General features: G+C 44.9%; 1 protein-coding gene across 2 annotated transcripts in view; it reads right to left on the minus strand.

Moving 5' to 3' along the window:
* The window catches only part of GPR141 (G protein-coupled receptor 141), a 96,819-nt gene that overhangs the window by 31,220 nt on the left and 42,631 nt on the right, over positions 1 to 22,968 (minus strand). Inside the window, exon 3 of one of the 2 annotated variants that reach the window (XR_005065733.1) lies at positions 6,010 to 6,518. The exons of the other annotated variant lie outside the window; for it this stretch is intronic. The gene's annotated coding sequence lies outside the window, so the exon portion shown is untranslated. Of the gene's footprint in view, positions 1 to 6,009; positions 6,519 to 22,968 lie in introns of those variants that run through there. 2 annotated transcript variants of the gene reach the window in all.

The following is a 22,968-nucleotide window of genomic DNA, read 5'->3' on the forward strand; positions in this document are numbered from 1 at the left end:
CAGAAGTCATCACACACACAGGTGTGTGCAACTCTGCAAGTATGGGAAGAAAACAAATTCCTCAAACTGCTATGATGTGCCTACCCTTGTATGCAACACACTATAGTAATGTTTTTTAAATATCATCATTCCTTTATATATACATCACGTAACATTGTATAGAAATCCTGACTTATTAGCTACCAACATTTTCATATATTCTAGTTTGAAACTCTTGTTTGACATTTTTTTCATTTAAACAAAATTATGGCAGCCTCAAACCAGGGCCATTCCTGAGTTCTCTGTACTTGAAAGTAACTAATGAGAATTTCAACTCTGGGAACTTCTGATTTCTGGTCTCCTTTACGATGCTTGAGCACTAATATTCTCACCAAGAGTTTGTGGTTCTTGTTTCTCATCCCAAACAGGATGTGATAATTGCACCTGACTTTGTGATTTTAGTTTCAAGGGACAGATTCTACATCTGGAAAGTCTTCAGTTTCAGCAGATGAACAATGCGTGGGATACAGGAATAAACATGTTACATGCTCCAGAGGAACTCATACTAAGGAACTTTCACATTTTAGTAGTGGTAAAGAAAACTGCTACAGACAAACCCACCTCCTGAGAACCCCTTTTTTAAAAAATTGGACAGAATATAAAACCTATTGATATGAAGTCTTTCAAAAATTGGCCAGGCAGAGAGAACCTGAAGAAACAAAACCCCCAGGAATAAGAAGGGACGAAAGCTGAACCTAATTTTAAACTCAGCTTTTTACTCAAAGTACTGTTGATTTGTAAGTGGCTGCTGAAAAAAAATTACTATATTGCAAAATGACTACCACAATAAATCTAGTTAATATCAACCCTCATACATAGTTAGAATTTTTTTTTATAATGAAGACTTTTAAGGTTTACTCTTCTAGCCACTTTCGAATGTGCAATGCAGGGTGATTCAATTTAGTCACCAATCTTCTTCACACTGGCTTTCCTAAGTCTGCTGGCTGCTATAGGGTTTCTTTACTTTTTAAAAATCTTAGTTCTCTCCTCTCCTCCCCCTGAATAATTTCTGAGTTATGATCCTCCACACCACCTCTTCTCTCTTCCATCTCATCCACCCTCTTGCCAACACTTTCTCACGCAGTCTCTATCGCATTCACTGACTTCTTCAGCTCATGCTTGGGTTGTTCCTTATCATTTCATTCTGCTTGCTCAAGTACTCCTTTTGTTCATGTATTTTATTCTTCATTCCTTTGAATTGCCTTTCTGAGTTTTCTTGTCTCTCATTTGAACTTCTTCCAAACAGCTCTTTTGAATTTGTTTTTACCAGATTGCAATGCCCCATGTCCTTAAGTCCAGTTGCTGGAGAATTGTCATTTTTCAACTGTTCCTTTGGCTGTGACTTTTCATCGTGTTTGACAAGATGTGCTTTGCTAAACACCTTAATTGCCAAAGGCTTAGTTTACTTGATTCTAGCCATGCTGACAATCAGAACCCTTTCCTTTGCTTCCAGAAGGCGGCGCTGTGACACAGGATTTGGGTTTCTCTTCCCAGTAAGACACAAGGCTCGGCATTTTCATTCGCCACCTCTTCTGCCAGAAAGGGTCGTCACTACCACTCAGGACTGCCACCGCCACAGTCCCAGCGTGTTTCAGTGTGGGCTCTGGGGAGCAGAGCTGTTTGGACTCATCTCCATCCCCTTCTGAACGCTTGCCGAGTTTTCACTCCAGGGGGACTTGACCCCCGCAAATTCTCCCTCCCCTGTGGGTGTTGGGTTTTGTGTCCTGCAGGTTACCTGGTTCAGGAGGGCAGCTGGTGCCGGTGGGGCAGGTCCCAGCTCCCTTGGATCTGCAGCTTCTAGGGAGGTCCCACCAGCCCACCTGGGATGCAGGAGTGGGTGAGGAGAGCCTCCTGGGAGTTCCTTTGGCTGGGCTTTGCATGTTTGGTTACTTATACGTCAAAGAGGAGAGAAAAAAAAGCAACTCCTGCTGCCATGATGTGACGTCGTCACTCTCCTTGAATCTCTCCTTTGAACAGGCCTGGCCCCATAGTAATGAATTTTTCTCAGTTTGCCCAGGATGTTCCCGTTTGAGCACGGAAGTCCCCCTATCCCAGGACAATCCTCAACGCCCAGCAGGCAGGGACGTTCAGTCCCCTCGCAGGGTTCTCCCAAACAACCCCCACCATCTGAGAGCAGCTCCACTCAAAACCAAGCCTCCATGAAAACCTGGCCACCCCCAACTCCATGCTCAGTCGAAAACCACATTTCCCTTTATTAAATACTCCAGCTCTGGTAAAATACAAACTCAACTGTAATACCACGGGCCTGGTCAGTGTTTATCCTGAGGGTGATGGTGGGGAAAGGATGGCTGCTCACCAGCTGCAAGGAGACCTATGAGAAATCACACCTGCTCCCACCAAAGGCCAGGATGCCTGTCAGCAGCACACAGAGGTCTCCAGCCACCTGGTGCTGCCCCGCAACCACACAGACACACCGAGGTAAACCTTCCACAGCGACGGTGCCTGTGCACTGGGAGAGCCGTGAGCACACCCCAGCAGCGGGCTGGTGTTCGGGGTGATGACGCAACAGTGAGCCCAGCAGGCGTTAGGCTCTCCACTGGACAGGCGCACGACAAAGTCTCCTTCCATTTGGGTTGGGTTTTGTCCACACTGCTGCCCTCATTCATACTTCGTGCATGCTGTCACTCACCACTCTTGCACCCTGGTTGGAATGAGCACCTTTAGGAAGCATGAGTCGCTTTATAGGATACTCTAGGCAGGGGGCAGCCAACTTTTTCTGTAAACAGGCAGAAAGTACATTATTTTAGCTGTGCAGGCTATAAAATATGAGCTTTGCCACAACTACCCAACTGCGCCACCATGAGGTCAAAGCAGTCATAGGCAATACACAAATGACAGTGTTCCAATAAAACTTTATTTATGAAACCAGGCAGCAGGCACAACTTGGTCATTGGGTTGTCGTTTGTGGACTTCTGCTATTAGTGAGGGAAAAAAATCATAGATGCAACATTCCAGAGCAATCAAGTGTTGAAGATCTTCTGGGGAGTGTAACATGAAATCCAGACTTATCTGTCTTCATACTGCCTGAGGTTTCAAATCACTGGACTCTTGATCCAACCGTTAAGCTGGATCAAGAGTCCAGCTTTAAGGCACCTCAGAATTTCACTAAAGCACAACCACCCCCACATCTTGCCCAGGAAAATTGTAGGAGAGCAGGCGGGGACCTTCAGAAATTCATCTGGTTAAAGAAAGCGTGCAGTCTCTGTGCCAGCTCTGAGCGCATAACGTGGGCAGAACGTCTGGTTTAGAAATTTCACCAGGATAAACACGTCATCGGAAGGCCAGTCCTCACACTTTTTAAATTTCTCTCTTAACTGCAAGACTCCCCTCTGTTCACCCAGTGCAGAGTGGGCTTCCAGACCACTCTCTTGCCAGCTGCAGTGCAGTGACCTCCCGGCCTCTCGGGATTCACCCAGTGGCTGCACATGGCCCCGTGCATGCAGCCGCCTGCAGCCAGGCTTAATCCTGGAGGACACTGTGTCCCAAAGTGAATTTTAAGCTATCGGCTCACCCATTTTAACGCAAGGGTCTTGTTAAACCCGTCCACAATTCCTACCCTAACTGAATCCTCCCAAACACAATAGTTTCATTAGTTTATATACTTAAAAAAAAAACTCATACTTTTAGAGGTTCTGAAACTTATTCTCAGATCAATTGCCCCTCCCTTTCCTCAAAATGTCCCCAAATAAAAGTGAGTTCCATTTTGGCTGCCCACCACTCCCCACAAATACTGCCGTGAAACACTTTTAAACGTGCCTGCACCACAGTCAATTCCAACAACCTGGTCAAAGGAAAAATCACCTCTGTTCACAGAAGCAATGTGCAGGGAGAAAGCTTGCATTTATGACATCAGGGGCCCTTCTCTCAGATAAGACTGGTCTTGGGGACAGAGTCTCAGACAAGTTTCTAACTCAGCTGCCTTTGGCAGGAGCTCCCTGGGGACATACCGCGAGGCAACGCTGCTTCAGTGATCTTAGAGTCCTCCCATGACATCTGTGAGTTCCTCACCCCATAAACAGCCCAGAGCTGCCATCATAAGATTAACAGTTTCCTTAATACAACACCGCATATGCATGTTATACCAACCGCGGTCACCAGCCTCAGCTGAGTGGGGATTTCTAAGTGCCAAGTACAGGAACAGGATGCCAGGCTCTCAGTTATATACAGGCTGGGACAAAAGCAGGTGTGACAATACAATAATTAATAAGTCATAATACCAGAATAAAACTCTGAGTTTCACGTGCTCGCCGTGGGGCACCTACTTTTGCCCTATCTTGACGCTATACAGCCACGCTCCAGAACACAGCTGGAAATGGCCCACCCCAGGAGGCCTTACATATATATCCAGCTCCTGAATTGCCTGGCTGACCTCAGAAAAGAACTGTGAGCAGCAGCAGCGGAGGGTGGAGGCCGATGGCCCGTTCACACTGGCAAACACAGTCATGCCTTCATTCACAAGGGCACAGATGCGTCAGCCCTAAAAGCTAAGCACAGAGAAGGCAATGACATGAAACAAATCACTATGGAATTCAAAGCCAGCCTCAACGGGGGTCTCAACCCCTCCTCGGCCTACAGCTTCCCAAAGACAAAGTAAACTCCAGCTTTGCTGATAAGAGCCATGTCCCAGATACCAATTTTTCTGCATAGGCCTGAGCCAGCCCCCACAAACCACGCAAGCCCGCGTTTCCCTGGGCCTGCTTTCTGGGTGACGCTTCTTTCATCTCTAGACCATTATTCATGCTTTGTTCATGTCAACTTTGCGATATAGTCTACTTTTTAAAAAATTTCTAAGAACCCTGCCTTGATTTGTAACAGTTATGAATCCTCTTCTGTTAATATTTTTTGTTGTTTTCCCCATTAACTCTGCTTCCTAGCATGCTTCTTGGGTTCTTTATGATATCGGTGCCTCTGTTTCATGCCATTAGCTTTCTTGATATTTGTGAAGATTTGGAACTCTATGCTCCCATTTTGAGTGGAAGGTTTCAACTTAAAGCACAGTTGGTCATAAGTCTCCTTTCGCTCCCCTGAAAGGATTCATGTTGGCCACGGACCAGTGCGTTGAGAGGAGGAGCTGGGGGTGGATGCGGCTGTGCGCCCTGTGCAGGGGCCTAGTGACCGGAGTCGGGTTCTCCGCTCGTCCTGCCCAGTGCTTGTCTGTGCACCTCTCGGCAGAAAGCCATGCTCTGGCCTTGCTCTAGGCGTCAAGCCTTCTGTCCACTGCTCCTCGACCACTTTTAGTTTCCAGCTGTCACCCAAGGGTGCAGCCATGTCCCTGTGCCTGCTCCGCCCCTTGGGCCAGCCCGCAGCCTCTGCAGGGTTCTCTCTGGTGGGCAGCGTGCCTGCCTGGAGAAGCCACAGGCTCCACCTGGCTGTTCTGAAAGAAGCCTTTTAATGTCAGCTGTGGGAACAGTGGCCTCCCTTGGATTTGTTGGCCGCCTCGAGTATTTCTCTGGAGCCCTCTGGGGAGAACAGGGTCCCCGCTGAAAGAGTCTTCTCCACGTTGTCCTTTGGGTTGTATTTTCTGAAGCTCCGATTCCTTTAGGATTGCAATGCCTCCAGACTTCTGCCCCACTGACAGCAGGCTTCCGTATTTCTCATGACTACTAAGAATTATTTCTTTTAAAGTACATTTTTCAGATCTGTCAAGAAAATCTGGGACAGAGGAGAGATAGATGCAAGCACGCATCCTTCAACTTAAAGCAGAAGTTTCAAGAGATGATTTATTCAACCTTATCACCACCACCCTGGCAAATCTGTATGTGTTTCGTTACCATTTGTGTTCTCCTTCTCCCTGTCTTTCTACCTTTACCCCTCTAACTCTGTTTATTTCTGTCTCTCTCTCTGTATGCATGTACATGTCTGTCCATGTATATGTATATACACAGATACACACACACATATATATGTACACACAGGGACACACACATTTTCCAAACCTTAAAGTGATCTTTAAAAGTATTATAACAAATTTTACAGATGAATAAATCCAATCAAGGCTTAAGAACTTCCAATTAACCCGATATAATTTCAAACAAGTAGGAAATGTTGTACTACACCTCACCTAGTGCATCCCCTCCTTCTAAAATCTATTTTTCAATGATTTGCCCCTCTGAGACTTTGAACCCTACCATCCCAGGATAAGAGCTTGTTTACCTATGGCCCCCGAGCAGAGCACTGGCTGACATACCCAGGAAGCACTTCTGTTTGCTGAATTCAGTTGACGTGACAGGACCAGGAACCTAACGAAGGGTGCCTGACTTCAGAGCTCACACTGTTTCAGAACTAACACCTACTCTGATTCTTGGGCTTGAGACACCCTCTCTCCCCATGCAAAGTAAGGGAACTGCCCCATGATCCACTTCTGCTGCCGAAGGCATCTTCCCCGGTGATCATTCACATCACATATTCAGTAGCTGTTCCAAACTGGAGTCTCCAGCAGCGAGTTTCAGAGACCATACCTGGAGTGAGGACAAACAATATGTCTCTGTGTTACTTTTTCTAGTTGCTTCCCCCGTGACCCACAAACTTAAGAGGACAAGCAAGCTGGAATTACACGCAGACGTAAACACCGCATGTGACGTCAAGAGCAGTGTTGGAGACGAATGGGAGCGATCCAGGTCAGCTCAGGCTGCTCCCGGGCTGGAGGCCCAGTGACCACTCATGAAAAGTGCTTCGAGGCCATCAGTCTGTGCGGGCCCACCTGTGCCAGCATTTCTGCTCTGGCTCGAGGACAGAAAGGAGGAGGTCCACGCAGACTTCTGTGAGTACAGAAAGGCTGAGAATGGGCTGATGCAATGCAACTCCACGTGCAGTCCCAAGGCTGAGTCGGGGAGCCCAGTTCCAAATCCTCTAAGGTACAGGATTTCTCTTAACAAGGAACACTCTCAGTCTCGGGCAGCAGGGGGGCTGTTGTTAGACCAGACGCAGTGAGAGTGCCATGAGCGTGGTCCTCGTTTCTGCTCAGAACTCAGCAGCCCTGGCGACTGCAGCCCCGTGAATGAGCGCATCAATGGCGCAGCCTAGGAGCAGCGAGAGGACCCAGGGGCCGGGGACGGACCAGGACATCCAGCTGCAAGGAGTGCACGCACAGTGGATACTTGGCAGAAAAGAGCAGTCCCTACACTGCACTTGAAGCTACTGAGACAAACAAGACAACTCCTGGGGACCCCTCAGAGCTTTTGTGAGGGGCCGAAGAAAGTGAACTTGATAGGGGACTGAGCTCACACCCCCAAAATGAGGTGATGAGCCAAAATAATTCAAGAATTAATATTAACCTGACCTCGCTTTCACCACCAGCTGTTGAGGTCTGTGAAAATTCTGATCTTATATCTTGTATTTTTAACCATTTTCTCCATTCCTGATATCATGTGCGTTTAAACATAGCATCACGGTTGACACAATAAAATAGCCTCTGAAGTACAACTGCCCAGTGTGCTGTTTACTAGTTGCGTTGCTGCCCTGCATGTACTCCCCAACCTTCCTGTGCTCGCTACGCACACCTGCAAAACAGCGCCTTCCACAAAGCATCACTGGAGTGCTGAGTGGAGTAACAGGTGCAAACAGAACACAGGGCTGGGCCCGCTGTGAGCATGAGGTCCCTCGGAGCTGTGTTATTACGGTCATCAGTCTCATCAGCAGCATCGTTATTAGTGAGTTCATCTTTGCTTGGGGCACTAGACTGCCTTGTCCCACTCCACTCTTTATTTTCTCAACACCGTTATTTTATCACAAACATCAAAGGTTTTCTGAATGACCATCTGGATGCACAGTCTAAACTCAGACCGTGAATTTTCTCTTTTCCTTGTGATCGATGGTGGTGTTCTTTTGTATTCCTTCTCCAGTCACCACATCACCCATTCAACCATTACTTATTATGCACACTGTATGGTAAGCCTTCTTCTAGCACTAGGGGTACGGCATTAAACTGCCCTCGGAGAGCTTACACGGTAGTGGTGGAGACAGACAATGAATACACAAGTATTTAATGTAGTGTCAGGTCCATGTGAGGGCTTTGCAGAAAAATACAACTGGGTGCATTAAGAGAGAGTGACAGCAGATAGGCATTTAAACAAACAGGAGTTTAAATCAGGAAAGGCACCTCGTGTTTGGAACAGACCATGGGCAAGCTCAAGTCCAAGGGCACTGAGGAAACGATTGGATTCTAGGGGGTGAGTAGTTAGGAGCAGTCTCCAAAGCAACAGAAAAAAATGTTAGAGCAGCAAGAAGTACACATAATAGAGAACAAAATAGCTAAGAAGAGCGCTGGCAGGATAAATCAAGCCTCAAAGACCACCCCTGCAAGGGGCCCAACTTTAATTGGATCAGACTGTGGAGCAATTTATGACCCCAGGGATTTGTCAAAAACAATTGAGCAATCAGCCAGCAATTAGTGGAGGCTAATGGTAGGTAAAATAAGCACCCAGAATCTCAGAGTGGGGGCATTCTGGGAAAGAGACAAAGAACTGACTAAAACCACCCTTGCCCCTGAGGCTGTGACTTCTGGGAGCAGCATCAGAGAACACACACTGCGGGGGAGACAGGCTTCACTGCCCTGGTGCAGCTACATCCACTAAATAAATACAGAAGGAGGTAAACAAGCCGGCAATAAGGACCCCCAGAGGGATGGGGGGTGCAGATGAGCATTCCTACGGGCTGCAATATATTATCGAGAATGTTTTCAACAAAAAAGGGCAGAGACATGAAAATGAACAGGCAAGTATTGTCCATAAACAGAAAAAAAGAGCCGGCAGCAACAAGTTGCCTTTGGGGGCTGGAAAGCAGCTCCACTAAAGTCAAAGAACGGAAGCGAAGCCTCTGCAGTCAGTAAGGCGGGCACCGTGCCGTCTCCTCCATCAGGGAGACTCCGTGGGCACATCATACATCAGAAGAGCCCAGCGACACTGGGAGGGTTGAAAGGGACGATAACTGAAATCAGAATCGACTACGATGGATTCACACTGCGAGAAGAGCAACTAGCACGCCTGAAGGTCGATAGACAGAGGGGATGGAATCCGAAGAGTGGAGAGGAGAAGGGCAAAAACCGCACAATAACCTCCACAGACAGAGAAAAGGTGTTTGACAGTATGCAACACCCTTTCAAAAAAACAATGCACTCAACAAATTGGAAATAAAAGGAAGTTCCGTCTACTTGGTCAAGGTGATAAAGGGTGTCCGCCAAAGTCTCACAGGTGATACACTTCATGGTGGAAAACGAAACGCTTTCCCCCTGAGATTGGAAAGAAGGCAAGGATGGCCATGCTCAGCACCTCATTCAACATCGTACCAGGGGGTCTAGACAGAGCTGTTGGAGGAGAAAGCAAAACAAGACATAAAGAGCAAAACAAAAGGTATCACCATTACAGAGAAAGAAGCAATGCGATCTCTAGTTTTAAATGGAACTTTCAATACAATAGATACTTAGAGATCCACTAATAATTGAGTTGCCAGATACAAGATCGACCTACAAAAATCACTCGTATTTCTATACAGCACTAACAAAAACCTGAGAACAAAATGAAGAAAAACCATTCCACTGACAACAGAAGCAGAAACAATAAAATACTTAGGAGTAAAATTAACAAAAGAAGTGCCAGACCTGGACTGCTGAACTACCAGACGTTAGAGACTATAAAAGGGCTGCTATTTTCATCGTGCATTCAAAGTCTAGCAGATACATCACAGAAAACTGGTTCAATGAATATTTGCCGAAATTTAAAAAAAAAGACTAACCATCATTGAAAGAGACTAGAAAAGACCTGAATCAATTCAAAGACACCCATTTTCATGAATCAGAGATTTAATATCCTTAAGATGACAATACTCCCCAAACTGATCTACGGAGTCAACGGAATCTTTACGGAAGTCCCAGCTGGCTTCTTGGCTGAAAGGATGTCACGGGGACTACGGAGCAGAGAACAGACGAGGAGGTGAGCGTGGAGGAGGTGAGCCTGGTCCACAGGCAGCTCCAGGCAAGACAGTGAGAGCACTGGAGAGGCCTGCGGCAGTGGAGGGGGAGACATGCGCCTGGATGCAGGATGACATATTTAGTGCATGAAATCTGCAAAGTTATGAAAATAAACAGGATAAACGCCACGAGTCTGTAAATGAACATGATATTGGAATAATTTGCTCTAATGAGCTCTTCAGAGTACAATTGCCAGAAGAATCTAAATAAATAATGAGAATCTGATCACTGACTAGGAGGCAAAACTATTCTTCAGCCAGTGTTCTGCATGAAAAGCAACATCTGCCTTGATTGTTCTTGGCAATTACTCAGAAATTCCGATTTAATGGTTACATTGTCAAGCAGAAAGTCTTGTTGTGATTTCTGAAATCTCCCCCCCCACCCCCCAAACTAAAGTTTTTGGCAGGGAATTGCCAGGGGCGGGGGACACATAAAAAAAGGAAGTTTATTTTAGAATAGATGTTTAAAGCTATGACATAATAAACTTAAAGGATTCAATAAATGGAGGTCTAAAGTTTTTTTTAAATTTCAGTTTTACTGGGATATCGTTGACATAAATTGTAAGATATTTAAAGTATACATCATGGTGATTTGATATACATATATCCTATGAAGGATTCTCCCCATCTAGTTAATTAACACATCCATCACCTCACATAACTCTCTTCGTGTGTGTGAGAAAATATTTTAAGCTCCACTGTTTTAGCAAGTTTCAGTTATCTAACAGTGTTATCAGCTATAGTCTGAAATTTCAAGCATTTTTGTTTCTACTCTCATCTCAGGTAGCAAGAAAGAGACCAAATAGGGTTCACCATGGTTTTCTTATTAACAAGAGTTCATTCTCAGCTTGCTAAATCAAAGGAATTAACCCTACCAATGTCTGTCTAATCCTTTCACTAAGCAATGGTGCATTTTATTTTTAGACTCATTTTATACCTCAGGTGTCAGCTTCAGTTCCTTGGCAAAACTCATTTTTTTCGTTTTTGACTTTCATTCTCATTATTGGCTTCTCTACACAATGTAACCCCATTTCTTATCTGCCTGCCATTATCTCACTTGAAACGAATTTTATTGACTATTGTCTTAACACCTGATATTGCGTGGCTTTCAAAAATAGGTAGCCTGGGGGGAAAACGCTCTGCTGAACCAATAATAAAAATACTGTTTTTAAAGATCCTGTACTAGCAGATGCAGTCAACATGGACTATGAAAATTTTTAGTCAACCACGGCAACTCAGATTTTATATTCACTGAAGTCAAAGCCCATGTGTCAGGCGTCTTGGTAGTCAGCAGAGCATGGTTCTGCTGTTTTGTACTGAGTTCCGCCAAACAGATGCTGAGTTCAATACTAATTTCAACACCAATGCATTGTTATACTGAATGTTTACGCTGTAACTGTATTAAAATGTAAGCATTCTTACATGGGGTGAGCTCCGAAAAGTGTTTATAGAAAGCTCAAGATCTGAAAATCAGGTATCTTCAGGAGAGAGAACTTTTTATCCTAATTAAATATAGTATCATTTTAGGTAAGTAAAACTTAGGGAAAGGGTTGCTTAATAAACTTAAGGAAAGAAAAGAGAAGGTCCTTACAGGAAACCCTCTGGGAAAATATTTTTAAATTGAGCACATTATATATGATAGCAATATACAAGAAGGGACACCCCAAAGGCAGAATTAACTCCTGGCGGGTGGGCCCCTTGCAGAACAGGCTTTCCCCATGAGGTGAGTGTTCTAAGAACCCCCCTGTGTCAGTCTGCCAGCTGGTGCTGTTGTGAGGGGCTGCATTCGGTTCCAGTGAATATCTTTTTGACGACTCAACACATTTGTGTATTGCATCAAAAGGAGAGTACTTTGAAGGTGACTGAAGTTTAAACAATTGTTTAAAAAAATAAACAATTTTTTATGAATAAATTCTGGGTTTTGAGGTGATCCCCCTTGTATATCCATCTACACAGACTTCACCTAAAACCAAACAAGTGTGACATGCTGCTTTGGCAGGAGGACTCCACACATCTGTATAATCATCTTTGGCTTGAATCACACACACCACGTCTTTCCGTGACAACCAAAGCAGGTCAGAGGGGAAAGGGAACATGACACTTACTACATGCTGACCACGAGGCTTGCTTGATCCTGGCTTCAAAAATGGATTTCAGACCCCAAAGTGGTTTTTCTTAGTGATATTATCCGTAATAAGTAATAGCAAGACAGTTAATATTTTGGCATCTAAATTATTACCACAAATAAAAAATAAAACATCCAGATCTATAGTGATAAAAAATGGGCAAAGAATCAGTGATGAGAAATGTTAATAATTACCCATAAATACTGCAACTGTTACTGTTCATGCACATTGCAGCATAATGTATGGGTAGAGTCCTTAATTTTCCAACCTGGTAGGATTTCAAGAGGGAGAGGAGGTGTTTTTGTTGCATGTTCTTATCCTAAGATTGCTTTTGGGGGAAGGGTTAAACCATGGATGCAGCTCTAATGAATTCGGTGGGTCAATAATTTCAGTGAGATCTGGTCTCAGAGAAGCAGTACCGCAGACCACGGTAAGCCATCCTGTAGGAGACAGACACAGGTACGATAGGTGCACGACTATTTGGACAAAGAAAACCCACTATTTCTTGAGTACTTTCTTATGCATCAGAGACTGTGCTTTGCATAATCACTCCTCTAGTAGAACTACTTTCCCCATTTAAAAAGTGTTCAAACAGCAAGGGTTACCAGTGTGCCAAGGTCAAATAGGGGCAGACAAGGACTCTAACTCAGGCTTGTCTGTTTCCAAGTCACATGGTTAAAAACAATTTATTCCGCCGTGTTTTATCTCATAATATTAACAATGACATAGGGAATGCCAGTGACTCTACTCTTTGATTACATGTTATATGTTTCAAACGCATGATCTCATCTAAGCGAGGTATTATTTTACACATGAGACTCAGAAAGGCCAAATATTAAACAGTTTTATGATTGCTCAATCCCTAGGGTGATTTGTGGACCGTCCGCATTCAATCACATGGAAAACATGCTGTCTGCCCTCTTAAGAATTTTAATGATCAATGCATAGGGAGAAAGGAGCACTCTCTTTTATTAATTAACTTTTAGACTAGACAACCCACATCACAAAGAATTCAGCAACTTGCAAGGTCTCCTTAGCCCGTCACGGTCAAGTCCAAACGATATAGCTCCTGGATCTGAACCATGCTGTCTGTCTGGAAGATGCCTCACCCGCAGAGGCTGCTATCAGGCTTCGTTTTCCCACCACCCGTCAAGCCTCTGGGACTTGCCTGTTGTTTCCCTCTCTGGGTGGTCTCCGAGGAGACCAGGATACTGCTGCTTGGTAGAAACAGTTCCTCCCTGCTAAGGATGGTGAGACCATGACGGGTCTGTCGGCAGTGTGGGTTTTTCTCTGTGGTGTGTTTGTGTGTGCGTTATTTGTGGTTATTTGATAAACACCCGTCTTCCCCACAGTTCTGTAAGGTACAGAACCGTTAAAGCTGTGTCTGCTTTCTTCCCCACTGTGTCACTGTGCCCAGTACAGTCTAAATCCAGGACTGAACACTTAGCTTCCCAGCTGTGCATGGAGAGAAGGCAGGCTGGAGAGAATTACTGCTTTTTCCAAAGTGGCATAGCCTTCTTAAAATTATTTACTCATACTATTGTTTTCCCTCCTGAGATTAAGGGTCCTACGAGGACAACCAGACCCCCAGAGAAGCTGATGCCCTGCCACCCAGCAGGCCACCTACAGCTAGAATGAGGACCCTGGAAAGTCACCTGCAGTCAGCCTTCTCGGTCACCTGTCCCACCATCCACAGCAGGCCGGCTTGCCCTCATGGAGGGAAGACAGTTATCTGACTGACAGGATCCACCTCACATTCTAGGAACAGGAAGGAAAAGGGTAAAAGAAGACTTCACAGTGAGGCCACCACTTCAGAAAACATAAGCTGCCCAGGAGTGGTTCTGCTTTCTGTCTCACGCTACAGCGAAATTGCTCCCAATGAGTGGGTTCCCTAGTAACAGAGAGAGAGAGAGAGAGAGAGAGAGAGAGAAAAGAAGGATGAAAGGGTAGATTCTTCAACACATTCAACACAGAGGGTTGAGATATCTGGCTAAGTCCTGGCAGTGTGTGTGTGTGGGGCGGGGGGGGTAAACTAATTGGAGCTTTACCTCACAGATTCCAGAAATACAAATTGCATGTGGATAAAAACATAATTACCAGGATAAATCATGGCTAACACCCATGTATTCAGGCAGCTGAGATGCCAGTCTAAGCCCAAGGCCGTGAGCAGAACTCATAAAGGAAAAGAGTGACAGATTCACTTACCGAAATGTTGTAAACTTTTTTTGCAACAGCTTCTCTGCAATAAGATATCCATAAACATAATTCAACAACAAACTATTTACTAACAGAAATATTTTCAAAATTTACCACAAAGGGTAAATCCTTTCCTTTAATATAAGATTTTATAAGAAAAGAATTAATACCATAAATGTCAAAGGTTCATTAACACAATTTGGAAGAGAAGAGAAAATTAACCATTTGAAGCGTTAAAATGTGTTCGTCCTCATTATTAAGTAAAAAAAAAAAGCAAATTGACAAGTTACCATGTTTTACCTGTAAAACTGCCAACTCTTAAGAAACCTGATAATACTTCCTAGTTGAGGAGCCATAGGGAGCAGACAATATTGGGTTGGCCAAAAAATGTTTTGGTTTTCAAGTAAAAATAAAAGACTTTTTTTTTTCATTTTTACCAATAAACTTATTGAACAACATATTCACCACTCTGTCCCACTTCCTTCTGCCACTGTTAAGGCAACTTCCCAAAACTCTTTATCTTTTTGAGCACAGCACTGTCCCAGGTGACCACCAGGAAAAAAACTGGAATGGTGGATCAGTGGACAATGTAATAGTGATGACTCAACATCTTTAAATACCTTAAATGCCACTGCTGATGTCTTATTCTACGGAAGTTTTAGAGATCTGTGAAAAGTTTACCTATAAAATTTTTATTACAATATTGGTATTGAGAGTGAAATTTGGACAAGCACATGTGTTCACAATAGGAGGTTGGTTAAATAAATTCTAGTATACAAAAGTACTTTATTGTATCATTCTTAATAATGCTATACACGAAATCTTGTGATATGGAAACACTCTCTTTTTTTAAAGGTTCATTTCTCTTTTTTAAGATTTTATTTATTTATCTTTAGAGGGGAATGGAAGGAGAGAGGGAGAGAAACATCAATGTACAGTTGCCTCTCGGGCATCCCCTGCTGGGAACTGACCTGCAACCCAGGCATATGCCCTGACTGGGAATCGAACTGCGATCGTGTGGTTCTCAGGCCCATGCTCAATCCACTGAGCTACACCAGCCAGGCCAGAAACACTCTCTTGATATATTAAAAGGAACATACAGGTTAAGACACATTTAAAAATTAGATTAACAAACAGAGACTCAGAACAAGATGGAGACGCATAGGGAAAGGATTCAGATGGACACACTAATGAAGTAGAGCTATGTGAAGGGATTTTGGGTGTGTTTTATGTTTTTAATTATCTGTCTTTTTTTTTACCATTCATATGCAATGTTTGTGAGAACAACAACAAAAAAAGCCATGAGCCCTGGTTGATATAGCTCAGTGGACTCAGCACAGGCTGTGAACCAAAGAGTCCCTTGCTAGTTTGATTCCCAGTCAGGGGACATCCCTGGGTTGCAGGCCAGGTCCACAGTGGGGGTCACATGAAAGGCAATCACAGGTTGATGTTTCTCTCTCTCTTTCTCTTCCCCTCTTTCTTAAAATAAATAAAATCTTTTTTTAAAGCCTTGAAAAGTGTCATCTCAATCATGAAAAATATTACACCAAAACATTCACAACGGTTATCTCTGGATGCAAGACTGTGGGGCTTTTCACTTATGTTATCACTCATAAGCTGCATTTCCTTTCATCAACAGGTATAACTTCTGCAATCTGACAAAAAAAAAAAGCTACTTTTTTCCTTTTTTAAAAGAAAACCACCCTGTGATGTTCTCTGTGGCCCTTGTAACAGAGACCTAAGTTCACATGGGGTGTCTGAGTTCCTTCACAATGTGGTCCCCCTCTCCACAAGGCCGCTCGCTCACTCTCTTCTCTCTTGCAGTTCAAGGCTGGGGGGACCTGCTCCCACTTCTCTGAAAACAGCAAAGCCCACTCTCCCCACTGGGCTCCTCCTTGCCACATGCCCCTTTCTGACCCCCCTCCCCCAGCTCTGTCTGCTGGAAACCCCCCTCGCCTTTCTCACGCAGCGTGGTGAGTCAGGTTCACGGTGCATGCCGGCATCATTGCATTAATCTCGTATTATTCTGTTTTCTTCTTTCCCTACTCACTAGTTGCTAAGTTGCTGGAAGGAAGCACTTCATGAGTGATCAACAGTTACCGTTAAAAGAGGAACGAATGGAACCAGCCTCCAGGTATCAGATGCGGCCGTGAACACACCATCTCGTTCATCTCATTGAATCCTAACCAAGATTTTATGAGGCAAGTGTCATCACACCCCTTTTACAGATGAGACCAAGAGCCCAAGAAGTAAGGAGTTTGGATGGTCCTCTGCAGCCCCCAGCACACTGGACATGCTAATCGTTACAGAGTAAACGAACACACAGTCTATGGCCATGTCTCTAAAGGCAAAAGTATGTGAAAAATTGACTTAATTATCTGGATAATTAAAACAAAAAGCATGTTGCTAGGAGGTTGAGAGTGGAAACAGGGATGGGTTATTTTCTCCTTTTCATCCTGAATTATGTTAGATGTCTACCTAGAGGGCCTGGATTCATCTGCACTGAAACCCCTTGAGAATTTTTAAAGGTTGAACCCAAACAGGATAACTAAATAAACCCTCCTAGGCAAAAGCAGATAAAAGGTGATTTCTCTACATTATTTGGCTTTTATAGAAAGAACCATGATGAGCTTCTAGAAAATGCATTATTGATGTCATGTAAGGAGGTGAGCTTTCTTTCTTCTTTTCAAATAATGACTTATTTTATATTAACCATGGTGTGAAACATTGCCGCTACAGGTTGTTTTTCAGCACAAGTGCATTGTATCTGATTTCATACCCTGCCCTTTCCATCTAGTATTTCAATAGCTCTCATGTTTTATCAATGAGGCTTTATTTATATCACCATTCGACTTCCAGTTCGGCATGGAGTCAGCTGATTCCAAGATTTTTCTTTCCCGAATCATACCCTTTGTTCCCTGTGTTGAATTTTCTTTGATTTCTAAGTGATTCCTGGTCAATTTCTGGTGAATTCCTACTCCATGTATTTCATTTCCGTCTACAAAAATACTATTCTTTAACTGTACTGTGGTTGGAAAAAAAAAGATGTTTTGCAAATAAGTAAATGTTTTTAAGGGGGGGCGGCCTCTACTTAATGTCTTGAAAAATGTTAAAATCCACAGCCCTGTTCTCTTGTCCCATATGCAAATCCCAATTGCATGCAAGGTTGTTTTGGGAGCAGCAAGGCAAACAAAACTCAAAACCCGAATAAAGGAATTTTATTTAGAATACCAGCTTAGAGGATAAAGCAGGGGTGTGAAACTCATTTTCACCAGGAGCCACATCAGCCTCACAGTTGCTTTCAAAGGGCCAAATGTAGAACTCCTTGTCCCTAGTTAAGGAGTAGTTACATTTACACAGTCATGAAATTACATTTGGCCCTTTGAAGGAGGCCATGAGGCTGATGTGGACCCTGGTGAAAATGAGTTTGACACCCCTGGGATAAAGCCTAACTAGTGCTTGATATAAAATTTATAAATTTCAATTCCACAAATATTAACAATTTGTTGTCTGTCCAGCCTTCATTAGTGAGGCACTAACTTACAAACGCACCCTGAACGGTGCCCCCTTTCTTCCCCTCTGTGACGGGAAGTCTCTGGTGTGCCAGGCACTGTGCTGGACACAGTCCCTGACCTCTGGGGCCTTGCCATCTCGGAGGAGGACAGGTGCAGTCGCACAACTGAACGCATGGCTGCAAACTGAGATGAGCGCCCTGAGGAGCGGGGACACGGCCACAGGAGCTTCTCTGGGCTGGGACTGTCATGGGTCACCCCTCCCAAACCACGGTCTGTAAACCATGGTCTCTGGCAAGTCTGTGGGACGCCTGTCCTGCCGGAGAGCTTCACACTGAAACATTTAAGGCAAAAAACTTGCTGGGCCTCCCCCGGCCTGAACTTTAAACTTCTGTTAGACACGTTCTGCTTCTAACATTGGTGCTACAGCAGCATACCACGTGTTTACATACGACAGAAGCTCCATCTTGGGTGTGGCTCCCCCCTCCCAAGGCTTCATCTCAAATGTGAGTCCAAAGGGTTGCATGCCCACAGCACAGGAGGGCAGGGAGAGGCTCCAAGGTAACATGCTAGAGCGTGCAGTGATGGCCAGGCTACATGGCAGTGGGCGGGGGCTTCAGTCCCCATGCCCAGAGCTCCCTGGACCTCTGTCCCGTGTTGCCATTGCTCACTAATAAACTCCCTTTGCACCTGCCCCCCTCCACACACACAACCTTCACTTTAATTAGAGAGATTAGGAGAAGATTGATAAAGCACAGTGCTTGAGTCCATCCCGGAAACTTAGAGACAGGGAATGAACTGAATGAGTGGGATAGAAACACTGGGCTTTTGGCAAATACTGGTGGTCAGGGTAGACATCGTACTTGGGAACGGTGGACTGGGGCCAGCCACTAGTGAGCTCGTGTTAGGTGCTCGGTGACTTCACAGGGGATGACCATCATCTTACAGAACTGCAGGACAACGCAGCAGACAGTTACGTCACTTGTGCAAGGTCACCTGGCTTCTAAGTGCCGAACTAAATTCAGTCACTCATTCAGAGCTCTTTTCTCACCACCATTTTAGGAGAAAATATTGAAACTAAAAATGTGATGAGAAATCTAGAGTTCATTTGTGATTGCGGAGAAAGCTCACAGAGCACTTCCTGGGTGGCAAAAGATGGTCCCTTGCCCTGGTCATAGCAGGGCCATCAGCGTAATAGGGACCAGGGTAAGCCACCATTCTTTAGAGAGAACCAATTATCTCCAGAGTAAAAAACAAGGCCGTTACAACACAAAAGACAAGATCCAGGAAAGAATACCTGATAAGCTGGACTTTGTCAAAATTAAAAACTTCTGGCCCTGGCTGATGTAGCTCAGTGGATTGAGCGCTGGCCTGCGGACCAAACAACTGTGGTTCGATTCCCAGTCAGGGCACATGCCTGGGTTGCAGGCCAGTTCCCGGCAGGGCATGCACGAGAGGCAACCACACATTGATATTTCTCTCCCTCTCTCCTTCCCTTCCCCTCTAAAAATAAATAAATAAAATCTTTAAAAAAAAGTCTGTATCTCCTGAGTCCCTTAAAAAAAAAAAAACTTCTGCTTTGTGGAAGATACTGTCAGGAGGAGAAGACAAACCACAAATGGGGAAAAACGTATTTGCAAAAGAACATCTGATAAAGGACTGTGATCCACAGTATACACAAAACTCTCAAAACTCAACAATAAGAAAACGAACCATCGAGTTAAAAAAAGGGGAGGGGGATCAAAGACCTTAACAGACACTACACCAAAAAATATATATATATATACAGATGGCAATTACATGTATGAAAAGATGCCCCACATAACATGTCATCAGGGAAATGCAAATTAAAACAAAAATGAGACATCACCACACACCTATACGAATGGCCCAGATCCAGAGCGCTGACAGCACCAAGCCTGGTGAGGACCTGAAGTGACAGGGACTGTCACTCACGGCGGCGGGGAGTGCGGCATGGTGCGGCCACTTTGGAAAGCAGTTTGGCAATTTCTTACAAAACTAAACATACTCTTACCACACAGTCCAGCAGTGGGGCTCCTCAGTGTCGGCCCAAAGGAGCTAGAAACACGTTCACACAGAAATCTGCACATGGATGTTTACGGCAGCTTTATTTATAATTGACAAAATGTGGAAGGAGCCAAGACATCCTTCGGCAGGTGAGGGATAAATAAGCAGTGGTCCATCCAGACAGTGGAAGAGAATTCAGAGCTAAACGAGAAGAGCTAGCAAGCCATGGTAAGACCGGGAGGAACCTTCAGAGCATGTTACTGAGAGAAAAAAGCTAACCTGAAGGCTGCATACTGTCTGGTCCCAACTACAAAACATTCTGGAAGAGATCAAACTGTGGGGACAGCAAAAAGATCAGTGTTTGCCTGGGGTGGGGGGAGTNTTGACAAAATGTGGAAGGAGCCAAGACATCCTTCGGCAGGTGAGGGATAAATAAGCAGTGGTCCATCCAGACAGTGGAAGAGAATTCAGAGCTAAACGAGAAGAGCTAGCAAGCCATGGTAAGACCGGGAGGAACCTTCAGAGCATGTTACTGAGTGAAAAAAGCTAACCTGAAGGCTGCATACTGTCTGGTCCCAACTACAAAACATTCTGGAAAAGATCAAACTGTGGGGACAGCAAAAAGATCAGTGTTTGCCTGGGGTGGGGGGAGTGGTTACCTGGTGGGGGGAGGGGGTGGGGGAAGGGATGAACAGGGGATTTTTAGAGCAGTGAAACATCCAATATGATAACACCATAGCGGATATGTTTCAGTGTTGGCAGTGGGGGAGGCTATGCAGGTGAGGGGGTGGGGCATTGTGAAATCTCTGTACCATCCAACTTTCCTGTGAGCCTGAAACTACTCTAAAAAATAAAGTCTTAAAAATAGCCTTTTAAAAATAAAATTTTAAATAAAGTAAAAACAATGCCTGTGTAATATTTTACTCTGTCCAGTTCTCTAGTTGATAATTTCTGATTTAGAATCCCATTGGAGGGGTAAGTTCACTTTTTTTCTCAAAGAAATTCTTGTGTTCTGTTCCTTTCTCTCCCACCTCTTTCTTGGTTTTTATTTTGATTTCAATAATAATGTGAGCTACACGATTGGCAAATATTCATTTGTTATCTCGGTTCTTCCATTTCCAAGATGCATATTGTGATCTATATAGTGCAATAACTTAGTATTTGTGGGAACGGGGGATTTGTAGGAAATTGTAGGAAAGAAACATATTAATTATGTACTAGTTTCCAAGCAATTAACACAATAGAGAGCAAGCAATTAATCCTTACTGCAACTCTACGCATCTGTATTACTGCCACCCTTTTACAGATGGATAAACAAAGACTCAACTTCAAGGTCATGCAACTTGTACCCCCGTCTCATGGAAATCCACTCCAATGGGAGGAGGGTGGTATTTAATGATGTCACTCAGCAGTGCCTCGAAGAAATGACACAGTTTGGGAATCAGTTTTAGGTCTGAAGTTAATCCTCCCACTCCCATCACCTTGATTCTGCAGGAGGGTGCAGTAGGCAGAGCCACGACCAACAGCAGAACCAGGGAGGGCTGCAGTATGACAAGTCGGTGCCAGGTCACAAGCAGTGGCTAAGGGCTGTGGAAAAGCAAGGACGGGATATTCGTCTACCATGCGGCCAGAAAGGACTGGACCAGTGTCCCCCAGAATCAGACCACTAGGTGAGCTGGTTCAAACTAGGGACTGGTTCATACCAGTCCCACCAGTCAGCAGGAACTGGACGTTTATGCCAAAACATTTGCATAGCTTTTAGGATAGAAGTGCTGTCCTTCCATCGTACATGGCTCTCATCGGGCCGAGAAAGGACGAGCTCTATCCACTCACCTGAGTATCACCTTCCTAAGGGCCTGAATTATCGTGCCCCATGCAGGTGATGTTTGATACCTTCCGAGAGCTGCTCAGATAACAAAAGGTGCCAGTAGATCAGCCATTTGCAATTGGTGTGCTGCAAAAATATTTAAAACATGCAATGCCTGCTTATTCAGTCTGGGGCATTGACCTCTTTTCCCTTAGACTGTCAAATTAAAAAACAAAAGCAGCCAAACACAATAATAGCTATCTGGTGTGAATGAATCAACATCATACCTATTTTTTGTCAGATTGGCAAGAAATATATTTTCTGGCATGCTGCAGAATTTTAGTAATGAGTTTCTGGGTGCCCTGAGCTGAACAAGGTTGACCATCACTGCTCCAGAGGGTCACTGGGCGGGGGGCCCTCGATTTGCTTCCCCCAATGTCTGGGTACAAACCTCAGCTAGTTATGGGGCCAAGGAGAAATGGGTCTGCCTCAGAGTGGAAGAAATTACTTTAATGAAGAGAGAAGATAGCAGAGTAGAGGCAGCCAGGGGATGCTGTCAGGAGGGAAGGAAACAGAGGCTGGTGCCCAGGGACCTTCCTACCAGGGAGTGACTTTCCATGAATAGATTCTTAGCAGAGAATCAGCCAAGTGCTGAGCGTGTGGGTTGGTGAAGACAAGTGCAGGAGCCTGGGGAACAGCACAGCTGATGCAGGAGAGACACGTCAATAGGACATTTCCTTCAGCACTCGGAGTCCAGATTCTGATGTCTCAGGGTGGCGGGGGGGCGGGGGGAGAGAAAGGAAGGAGGGGAGAAAGAAAGGGAGGGAAGAAGAGAAAGAAGGAGGGAAAGGAAGGGGGGAAGGATGGGAGGGAGGGAGGGAGGAGAGAGGGAAGGATGGGAGGAGCAGCCCCATCCTCGGGGCTGTTTTATTTATTTCTCTTTGGTTGCACAGGATTTGGGGTTTGAACCTGAGTTTCTGACCTCAAAACCCTGCACTGTCCACCTAACTCTAAGCGTGCAGCAAAATCTCCATTTCTAACAGTCAACCTGCTGCAGAAGCTCAGTCTGTGCTGATTTCACAAAGCAGTGGACACTTCCATGGTCCCCCTGACACAAGGAAAACCCCCCGAGCCCCCCTCGCAGCCTCTGCCTCACAGCTCCAGCCACTGGTCTACCGTGACTTCCTCTCCCCTCTTCCCAGGAACAGCTCTTCTCGTTGTCAGTGGTCTCTCTCTGGACTCCCCCTTGGCCTCCCTGTTTGTTCCCCCCATGGGT

The sequence above is a fragment of the Sturnira hondurensis genome, unplaced genomic scaffold (assembly GCF_014824575.4).
Source record: "Sturnira hondurensis isolate 20B ecotype Veracruz unplaced genomic scaffold, ASM1482457v3 Scaffold0002840, whole genome shotgun sequence".
NCBI lineage: Eukaryota > Metazoa > Chordata > Mammalia > Chiroptera > Phyllostomidae > Sturnira > Sturnira hondurensis.